Consider the following 10,890-nt stretch of genomic DNA (forward strand, 5'->3'; position numbering starts at 1 on the left):
GGTAATGTTTATCAATGCCCAGACTGAAGTTTCGGTACGCGTTAACATTACATCAATTCAGCCCCTTATGTTTAACAGTGGTTTATTTAAACAGCTTATCACAGCATGAGCACTGAATATGAGAGATATTTATTTATTTTGATAAAAAGTTTGTTTTTGCGTTACAATATTTTTTGAGTACAAAAAAGAAAGATAAAAGTGAAAAGCAATTAAGTGTTTTCCTCAGACGCCGACGGGTCTTTTCTTGTATTTTACCAGCAGAGGGCGACCGTGAGACCCCGCAGTGCCTGGGGCGGTCCAGTTCATCGGTCTGGGCCTGAAACCACTGACAAAGCTGACAGTAAATGATCAGAACATTCAACAACAATTATTTGCTTTGTTTCGAAAGGAAAAAGTCAATAAGAGAATGACAACATTAACTTGTTTGGGTGGGAGTGGGGGGTAAAGATTAAACTTTTATCTCAGTAGATTTATATGAACCAGATCACTTTTTAAATAACTCACTTCTCCTTCCAATCATATACAATACTCAGGTTTTATTACGAAATATTACGGACAATATTTTTACAGTAATGGTAAGCTAATAAACCCCATCATTGTTGTGGTATACTCTCTACAACCACAGGGGGCGCCCAACGCCCGTGCAGAACCTTCTGCAGCACGAAGTTCTTCGTCACATGCCAGCCAGAGTTGTTTACCTGTCTGCTGCTGCAGTGGAGGATTCTGGGATATGTGTGGGGAGGGAGGGAAGCAGTTCTGGAGCTCCTCCACGCACCAGCACTGAACCCGCTGTGCGCAAGAGATGAAAACTCCGCCGCTGATACGCAGATCCCTACTATGTGCAGCGCATGGACGCGCATTTTGAAGGTTTAGAATGATGGTCTGTAGGTTGCAACAAACAAACAAACGAACGGACACGCAGGTACACTTGAGCCTGTGCACTATAACGACTTGTCGTGCTGCCAGAGAGCAGGGGTTACGTAAGCCCTGCTGGAAGAGCTGCGGCACTACAACGACACCAAGACCGTAAACATCTGACGTCACTGCTTCCGTGGCACGCACCGGAGAGGGCAGGAGGAGGAGGTGTGTGTGAAAGGGTGCTTTATGGTGTGTTGTTGTGGGACCGGAGAGAGAGTTTGGCATGGCTGCACAGAGGGAAGAGAGAATTGGACAGCGTAATAGATCTGTCATCAGCATAGCCGTGATTAAGTGGTGCAGAAGGCCTCCTCACTCACTCACTGATCTTTTGTGGATGCATGACTGTACACACAGTAAACACTTCCTGTTCTTTGCTGGCTGATGACACATTGGGGGGAAAAAATGTGATTAGTCAAACCGTTTGTACTAAACCTAACCAAAACTGTACTATCAGGTGAAAACGAGTGGAGACCTTTCCCTCCTGGATTGTGTTGATTAAAGTATAAATAAATTGGTTTAATTTCCTGCATACTCTCTTTTCCTCCTGCATGTATATTGTGTATATATGGTGCGCTTTATTTATTCAAGAGTACTTTATTGATCCCTTTAGGGGGTGTCCATCAGGGAAATTAGCAAATATTCATGCTGTTATTCCCCAGGCGGCGGGTTGTGTTTATTCCCATTCAATTTTGAGCTGATATCTTTGCTTTTTGTCATTGTTTTGCTTGGTTTTCACTCAAATTCTCATCACAACGTCTTGACATCCTGGCAATTATTAAGAGAGGTGTTCTTTGCAAAATTGTGTGTGAAGTACTCAGAATCACAGTATGACTTGCATCTTTGGAGTCAGCCGGGCCAGCTGCTGATGCCAGCTGGAAGGTTAAAGCCAACACACACACACACACACACACATACGCAGCAGACAAACAGTACAGTTTTCAGTACAGTATGTACCCGTTCACGCTGTGGCTAAACCGTGTTCCCAGCAGTTGTTTAATAAACAGTTAGAAAATCCTCCATACTCACCAAAGCTGCTTCTGATGCATCGCCGCCTGGAGGCATAATTGAACTCCTCACCACATAATCTCATACAAACATCAGCAGAACTGTGGAAACCTGCTCTCCTAAATTGCAGCGCACAAATATTGAGTCTGTTTTTTGTTTGTTTGCAGCGGCTTCACCGTCCTTCTAAATCTTCAATAACGGCTCTGCTGCTCCCTCTGCGTTGTTACGAAATATATTTTGTTAAAGGAATCCTTGAGCCCTCTGTGTTTTAATCATATGGCCCATTATGGGGTGTCAAATGTAAAAATGTCACATATAAATAGTTGTCAGACAACGAATTTCTTAACTTTTATTTAAATGTGACATCTAAAAGTAAATATAAAATGTAAATCAACGTATCGATGGTGCTGGTCTCAAATCAGTCATTCTGACTCAAAGACCCCAAAACAGCGTACAGGTCCACCCACACCTGGCTCTGGATTTAGTTCTATACTCAGGCAGACATTCAACCTTTGCATTCAACATTTAGATATGTTACAATTTACATATAAATTATACTTAGATTTACATTTTACATTTACTTTTAGACCAAGACTCACAGCTGACAGGTTCTGCTCAGTGACATGATTCAGCAATAAAAACAGCGACAGAAAGGTCACCATGGAAACACTGTTTAGACCACCACTTAGTTTTGCAAGATTTAACAGCTTCTGTCCCATTGAATGGAATTAAACAAGTAAGCTCCTGTTTTAGTGCAGCTGATTTGTTATTTTAGTCTTGCTTGAATATCTCTAATCTCTGCTATTATCATTGAAGCATAAATCATGTTTTAACTTTAAAATAGGACAAACTCATAAATATATCACGCTGAGGATATATACTGATAACACTGTTTAGTTTATGCAACCTTTTAAAACACTTCACAGGAATCATAAATCTCAGCCATTGTGCCCTTTAACTCACTTATTTTAAAAGAAACTGAAGGAAATAAATGCTGAACAGGCCCTACACCCGTCTCCTCCATAATAAATCCTGTTTTTACTCATTAATACTGAATAATATTCAAATCACACATTGCCTCTTATAACATCAACAACAATTTAATGGCAACACGGTGAACCAATCAGACGCAGCGACCCAACCAGAGGTTACAGGTGTCTCGCATTTTACTGAAGAGGGAACAGGTGAGCAGTGACACAAATGGGGGTGGGGGGGCGCAATGACATGGCATTCACTTTACAGTCGAGAAGATGAAGCTTTGTGTACATGATGCCACATAAATGCTAGCAATGTCCTTGCTATTGAACCCTTGAACTTGGCTTATGGCTAATCAATTACCTAACCTTTAAGCAGAAAGCACAGTCATCTGTATTGGGTTCGGGACCAAACAATGATTAGATCAAATGACTGTTGTAAAACAGAAAAAAAGCAATACCTAGCAAAGTAGGCTAGCTTTCCCCCCTTAGGTAATTGGAACTATTATTAAAAATAAATGTGCACCCAGACAATGAGTCACTGTTGCATAACTGTCACCAGTACACAGCGTCAGGTTATCATTATTGCATTTACATTTGTGGTGTTTGCTTTAAATCATTTAGAGCCTCCTTATCAAGAGCTGTTAGTGTCTTTATTATGGAACACACCTAATGAGCAGCAACAGTTCGGCAACATCTGATGCTTTTTACGAAATACTGCGCAGTCACTCTTAACAGCCCGATTCAAAAACAACGTTTTACATAACATTCCGATTAATGGCGGGGCAATGTTCTGCAGGGAGTGTGACTTGTTGTTGAATAAGGAGGTCAAACTTTGACCCACAGCAGAGGACTGAGTCACAGCTACGAGCGTCGACTCTGGAGCTTCCTCCTCAGAGCAGTTTGGTTCTCCCAGGGCTGTTTACTTTCATTAATCCATTTGCTGTTTGTATTCTTTGCTCTCCCAAGGGCCATTTATTTTCCTTTGAAATTTAACAACAGGGTCAGATTGCTTTTTTTTTCCTTAACACAGCTCATGTTGCCTGCAGGGATCATAAATACAGACACACTCCCATTTATGTTGTTTGTGTCTATGAGTTAATGATGTGTTTTGTTTTCTTCAGGAGGGGCCCTGGCTCGTACCTGCCAACCTCTGTAAGCTGGTGAGCGACTGGATCAACACCATTCTGGTTGTCTGCATCATTTACTAATTCAGAATGAAGCCGTTTTAACACTGTGAAATGCTGTGTGGGTCACAGGAAGAAGATGAATACCAAGGCAGAAGGAGAGACTACTTTTTAATGATGAGTTGAGTGCCCCCCCCCCCAAAAAATAAAAATAAAATCACTGCTTATCTGCAGGCAGAAAATCCAGCTCAATAACATCGCGAGAAATCTCCAAATGATCCAAATGAGCAAGAGAAAGACCACGGATCCTGCCGTACAGGTATTCAACAGTCTGGTATGAGCAGCTGGTATTTAAGCCACCACAATTATAGAACTGCATCCAGGTGTGCTTCCATGCAGGAATTCCAATCAGCCGCCTCCAACGACCTGTCAGGGAGAGGAAGGAAGACAAAGTGATCAAAAAAGTGTAAAAGCAAAAACACGCCACCGCAACACAAACATCACGGCAGCCTTTGATTAGATTTGGATTGTTCATTTTTAAAGTGACTGTAAACAGCTAACTAACTCACTGTTGGTCAGAATGTGTGCTTTTTGTAGGCCAAAGTGTGTTGTTTTTATAACACTGGGCCCTCGGCGAGCCTGTTCACACGCTGTCTCCTTATAAGGACAAAAATAAGTAAGAAGCCTCATGATTTAACTTATATTTCACAGGAGCTTCTGTACTGTTGTGTCTATTTTTAAATGAATAATATCACAAGTTTGTACAAACACATTAAGCATCAGTGTTGTGACTTAGAATAAGTTCATATTGCCTTTCTGGGCAAAAGGCTTAATGATTACCCTGACTGGGTTAATGTAGTGGGCAGCACCATTAAACCTTAAAGCTGTCGGGCTTCTACCTGCACCTTATCGTGTGAGAACTTTGGCTGCAGCAGTGACGGTGCGTCTTCAAAGCACAAGAGCACTTGCTAACACCATCACATGTGTCTTTCATTTGTAGCAGCACAAAGGAGCTGCGCCTTGCTGCCACAGCTGGCTCCAACGTTTACACCATTCCGGCACCTGCTGTTGATTTCACATCTGTTTTAATTCTGCCTGTTTGCAGAAAGTGGAGCCTGTGTGCTGGATTTGGTCGTAAGGTTTTGGGTAGGACGTTTTTGCGTGCCACCGCGTCCTTTAAGCCCCTCTGAAAGTGTGTCTCCAATTCGGGCCCGGTCAGTAAGCTTTAGCCTTGTGGCTGACATGTTTGACGGATGATTTACTTGGCTGCTGAGCACGCAAACATGCTCCTGGCGTGACCACGGTTTGGTGGGTGTTGCTGTGCTGCTGACTAAAATTCCTATAGGCACTAGCTGAGATCTGCTAATAGGATTGGCCCAAGTTTCAAATCCAAGCAGGCAGCTTCTGGTGAAAGTTCACAAGGGACATATGAATAAGAAGAACTACCGAGAGGTTACGGTTACATTTGAAGTAACTTCATCTCATTGCAACTAGTATATAATCATCTTAATCAATCATAGACTATCTTATCTCTTCCCTGTGTATTGGTCAATTTTCTTTATTTACATATTCCATAGGAACCATATGTTGCCGGTCACTGTGCGAACCAGCAGGGCACATCGCACATTTGCAAGATGTATATCAACCATGGGTGGCCCCCATGAGTGGAACCTCATGGGGGCCTAACTGACCTAACTGACCTCATTTGAACGTCAATACGAAACATAACGTGGAAACTTGAAATGAAGCGGGATTTCCAAAGATGGAGCTGAGGCAGCGAGGCTCCAGTGGACAATGCCTGGGGTGCGTGTCCCGCATGTGTGAGTGAAGTGGGCCTTTACTGTAACACCGAACTCAGAAAGAGGGCAACATTCTCTCTATTTAGCCACGTGAAGACGAGTTATCTTCGTTTGAGCACGCAGTTTCGACGCGTGCCGTCTGACGCCACCAGGGCCATATTCCTACATTTGCCTGTTGTCTGGGTGACAGGACGTGTCGTTTCTGACAGATTAGGGCTTACATAACTTTGCATTCCTCTGCAGGTAAACAAGCCCTGGGATGAAGGTCAGACCAGGGTGACAGCGCTTGAGCCGCTGATGCTGGAGGCTGACGCGCAGCCAAGCCTCAGTGACCCACATGCCGGCACACTGAAGCAGCCTGGCTGGAGATGAAGAGTTTTAAGGATACCACTTGAAAAAGCATCAAATATCAATTTCAAACCAGCAATTACCCGCGGCATCTTCAGTTCGGACTCATTCGTGGGGCACAGTAGATGAATGGCAGCAGTCTGCGGAAAATCCATCCTTGATATGAGCAGCCAGGAATTTCCCAATTTATTTCACTGTTTGAGCTTCCAATCGTGCCACTTAAGCATTTCAACATGCTTTTAATGACTTTTTGCCATAGAGGGCTGGCGCTGTCTGCCTGAAAGGATTACCATTAGCGACTCAGGAGTTCGCTGCTCTTTGAAGAGAAACGTTAAAAACATTCATCAAAGAAGGTTCTGATGCAGCTACTTTAGAGCCAGAGTGCAAGAGCCTCAATGGACTGCAACACAAATAGGCTCTGAGAACACACCCAGTCATTGTGTGGATGCCCAGCTCAGGTGCCACCGCTAGTATGTTTACACCATTATGTAGATTAGAAGAATGTATGGAGGGAAAACAAGATTCCCACTAAGGATTGTGCAGAAACCTTGATAAGATGAGAAGGAAAATTAGATTTGTTCATGTTAATTAAGAAAGCTGCCACACATGATTCCCTATAATGAGCAAACATTACTGTTTGGTGGTGAAAGTAGTGTTTCTGTGTTTGGGTGGGTGGTCCACAGTCGTCCGGATCACCTGTGGAACCAGTCAGCCCGGGTGTGTGTGCAGTGCTGCCCCAATGTCAAATTAATGCCAATTATTGCTGGCAAAATAGGCCTAAAGGAGGATTCAAGATTTTTTTTCTCACTTTGAATACCGATTTTAACAAAGATAACATTTATTTCATGACATAATTTTGTAGAAAAACACATTCAGGTTTTAAGATGCTATCAGTGTTGACGCTACACAATGTCCTCATCACAGTGACTCAGCAAACAACAATGGTGGAAGAAGCAAAGGATTGTGTCCTATCTGATGCAGAAGCCACCACCACAGTGGGTCATGATGCCTTGGTCGAAGGATGAAATCCATTGGGGATTTTACGTTCCGGCTTAATCCGGCATTCTACAAATTTCTGCTACCTATTGAAAAGTGCTGTTCTGTGGTTCTGCGCATGCACGATAACCACGGCCCTTTCAAGGCCACACGTCCTTGCTCTGTGCACCTCAAATGGTTATTAAACACTTGAGGTAAAATTACATTTTCCCAATGTGTCAAAGTAGTGGTGTGGGAACAAAATGACGCTGAAACACAAGGTCTTAACACTCCAAACCAAATTGGGTCTGGAACTCTTTAAGCTAATGCTTCGTTAGCATCAGTGTCTGGCTGACACTTTGGAGCAGCATCAACACACTCTAAAGAGGGTCTTCCACAAGCTTACTTGTTACCGAGAAACCTTAAGCAAAGACATACTCGCCTAAAGCTGCACGAGTATATTAAAAACGTTCAATATGTGCACAGATTTTTGCTAGCTGAGAGAGACCAAATGACCTGATTCCTACTATCACCAGCTGGATGTCGCACTAAGTGATTCATGCAAAGATAATCACAAGTGAGCGTGTGGTAGTTGTGGTGGTTCAGCATGCGCCTTTCGGGATCTTCTCACAGCTCTTTGTCTTTAATTCCACTTGGTTAGACCCACACAGATGGAATCATGGATAAGCTGACAGGATTTATGTGCATGACTGTATCTGTGTTTCAAATGCAACACAACTCCTAAACCTTACTTACGTGTTGTGGGTTTTGATTGTGACAGGGAAAGCTGCGCTTAAAACTCAGCTATCATGCCTAGGCTGGATTTCCTAACATGTGGATTAAGGGTTTATTGCCCCATCAATACAAGTGTGGTATTTTCATGATATTGTGTACAGTCGTTCAGCTGCACTATCCTGTATTGATACATTGTGATGATCCGTGCACCAGAACTTTGACGCTTTAGGGTTTGGGTTGATATCAAATATTGGGGAATCCCAGAGGATGAACAGTTTATGCCATCTGTAGTTTTTTGCCTCGTGCCCATCACAGACAGCCAGGGAATGTACGGTAGCACATTTGCAGCCTTCTCGGCCTTCTTATGCCTTCTCAGCATTATTTTGAGCATTTTTGTTTCTACTTAATTACTAAAGTGCACAACATTTTGAAAGCTTTGGGTTTTTCTCCAAAAGTTACTTTTCATTTTATTCATAGGTTACTTGTGCAGAGAATACACGGTTCAAAATTAAATAAATAAAGGACTTTTGGCTGTAGCTTACCAAAACATGATTTATTTATAGTCTGACCAGTTTGAAAGTCCGATAATCAAAACCACATCATTCGTTTACTTGCAGTAAACTGCAGGCCAAATTTTATTGTTAAAAAAAAATCAAAAATATTTGTAACTTAGATCAACTAACTCGCTGACACAAAAGTTTAAAAATAACAAGACTTGGTCATTTTCTTTTAAGATATTCTGCATTGTTCTTGTTCTAGATGAATCAAATATCCACAGTAGAGACATCGTCAGCACTGAAGGGAAGACAAATACGACAATAGCTCAAGGTGAGAAGTCTGCAGCAAGAGCAAATTATCTCCAGGATTCCCTTTAAACAAGCTGTAGATTGCTTAGGCAGCTAAAGGTCATGCAAAGTATTCCGTGCAAAGTCGAGCAAAGGTGATACTGTTGTTGTCAGAGCGCATATTTGCATATTAGCTGCTTGCTAATGCAGGTTGGAAGAGAACATGAAAAACAGAGCGAGTGCCGGGGTTCAGGAATGCCTGCCGGATCAGAGCGGAGTGGAAGCCGGATCAGATCACGCAGGCAGCTTCGATCTTTCACAAACAATGAATAAAAACAGGAAAAACTGGCAATAATTGGAACCCTAACTTGAAGTATTTGGCAGGGAATATTACCCACTGATGGGTGATGTGATCACATATTTACATCAGCTGCTCCTCCAAGGCTACGTCAGCATTAATATTTAGTTTAAAGGATGACAATGCCTCTTCCTGCAAACTTGAAAAAGAAGTCGCCAGGATGATGTCATCGGGTTCGTTTTTTGTACATAATCGTGGCAGCATATGAGAAATTTGCGGGCTGAAGCCGACACGCCGGCTCATCGTGGGCCCCAAAATAGTGTGTCTCATTTACAACCGTGCTTTCACTGAGAATGTCCTAAGAAAAACATGTTTACGAGCAGCGCGAGAGCTGACTGATAAGGAGGCATGTGGACCAGCCAGCCGGAGTCTTCCACTCCACCGCCACTGTGGTAAACATCAGCAGGGGCGGGGCCTCAGGACCACATGCTGTCCAAACACGTGGAGAGACCGAAAGAGGCTGGAGATTTCCACTGAAACACACACACACACACACACACACACACACACACACACACACACACAGGTTCCACTGTAGACAAATGTTAGCTTTGGTGTGTTTGCCTGTTAGAGGCATCAATGTGCCACCAAATTGTTTCATCTATAAATAAAAGAGTCACAAAGCACTCAGTCTCTTGGCTCGTTTTTAACTAGCAGCTAAGTACACTAAAAAACTTTTTGTGTTGCTCCAAGAATTCGGCTCCAGAAGCTTTTCTCCCTCAAGGCAGCGTTCTGTCTGCACAAACATGTAGAAGTAATGGATGATGAAAGCTACAAAGCTTCGGAGAGAACGCAGCAGAGCTGATTGAACTGTTGACCTGTTGGGTAAAGTGCTGCTGTTTCTGTAGAAGAAGAAGAAGAAAACAGAGCTGCAGACAGCGTGGCCCTGTGACATTCTAACACCGGCCGACCACAAGAAAATAAGAATTTGTCTGTCTTTTCCTGATGTGATCGCTGTGTCTTACATATTCTGCATGCTAACATGCTAAAAAAAGCTACCTAAAATAAGGTTAAGTGCTGCCGTGCCTTCATCTCTGGAACATGAAGTTCTGTAAGTGATGGAATTTAGGTAATGTAATTATCTACACAGTGACTATTTCTGTGCTCTGCTTTTACCATCTACACAGGTATACGAACAAATATACAGTCTAGAATATATAAAGTGTGGGGCAAACATGTATGTCTATTATATTTGTGTTTTAGCCTCAAGACCTTTATTATTTAGCAGGCCCAAACCCTCTATATTTCATTAACTGCTTCTTCCGTGATTTTTTTCCCGAACAGCAATAAACGCGGCATCCCAACTTTGTTTTATTTTCATCTTTAACAATACCCTCAAATGCTTCAGTGTGGAATTTCAAAAAATATATGTCAGTATGTTATTATTTTTTTTCTTGAACGTGGGAGTATTGTTGCACTGAGAGCCAGAGCTGAGTGCTGTAAGTGGGTCACAGCTCTGCCCTGCTGTAGCCAGCCCCATTGAGCCTGGCTGAGACCCTCCTTAGGCTGATTCAGGGGGAAATAATGGGGCCAGCCACTCACAATCCCCTCCAGAGCCACAGCGTAGGAAGGCAGCAGCAAGCTGGCAGGGAGGCCCAGTGGAGCACAGGGAGGCTGAAGGGCTGCCAAGCTAGCGTCCCTTAGCGCTAAGACCTTTCAGTGAAGCACTCAGGGATGCGTTCGATCTCTCCGGTGTTCTGTAACAGTGTGTAGGTATTCCAGCTTGTGGCATCTGTCTCGCAGATGTTCTCACGGATACGTGAAAATGGACCTGGCGCCCTGTAGGCTGGTCCATCCTGACCACTTTCTCCTATAGGAAGAAATGAAGGTGGTGTCTTAGTAACGGACCTAATCTACGTGCTGCTT

At 43.1% G+C, this 10,890-nt stretch overlaps 1 long non-coding RNA gene across 7 annotated transcripts; it reads left to right on the forward strand.

The window, feature by feature from the left end:
• LOC105416768 (uncharacterized) lies at nt 1-9,718 on the forward strand. 7 transcript variants are annotated; one of them, XR_003889262.1, is made up of 8 exons: nt 1-340; nt 626-1,083; nt 4,022-4,060; nt 4,157-4,343; nt 4,424-4,964; nt 5,130-5,238; nt 5,370-5,844; nt 6,067-9,716. It is a non-coding gene; the product is annotated as an uncharacterized lncRNA (long non-coding RNA). The 7 variants fall into 7 exon arrangements; XR_003889265.1 differs by having other exon boundaries at nt 5,602-5,844; nt 6,067-9,714; XR_003889263.1 differs by having other exon boundaries at nt 4,424-4,490; nt 4,604-5,844; nt 6,067-9,718.
• The last annotated feature ends 1,172 nt before the right edge of the window (nt 9,719-10,890 follow it).

This window comes from Takifugu rubripes, chromosome 8, assembly GCF_901000725.2.
Source record: "Takifugu rubripes chromosome 8, fTakRub1.2, whole genome shotgun sequence".
Classification (NCBI taxonomy): Eukaryota; Metazoa; Chordata; class Actinopteri; order Tetraodontiformes; family Tetraodontidae; genus Takifugu; species Takifugu rubripes.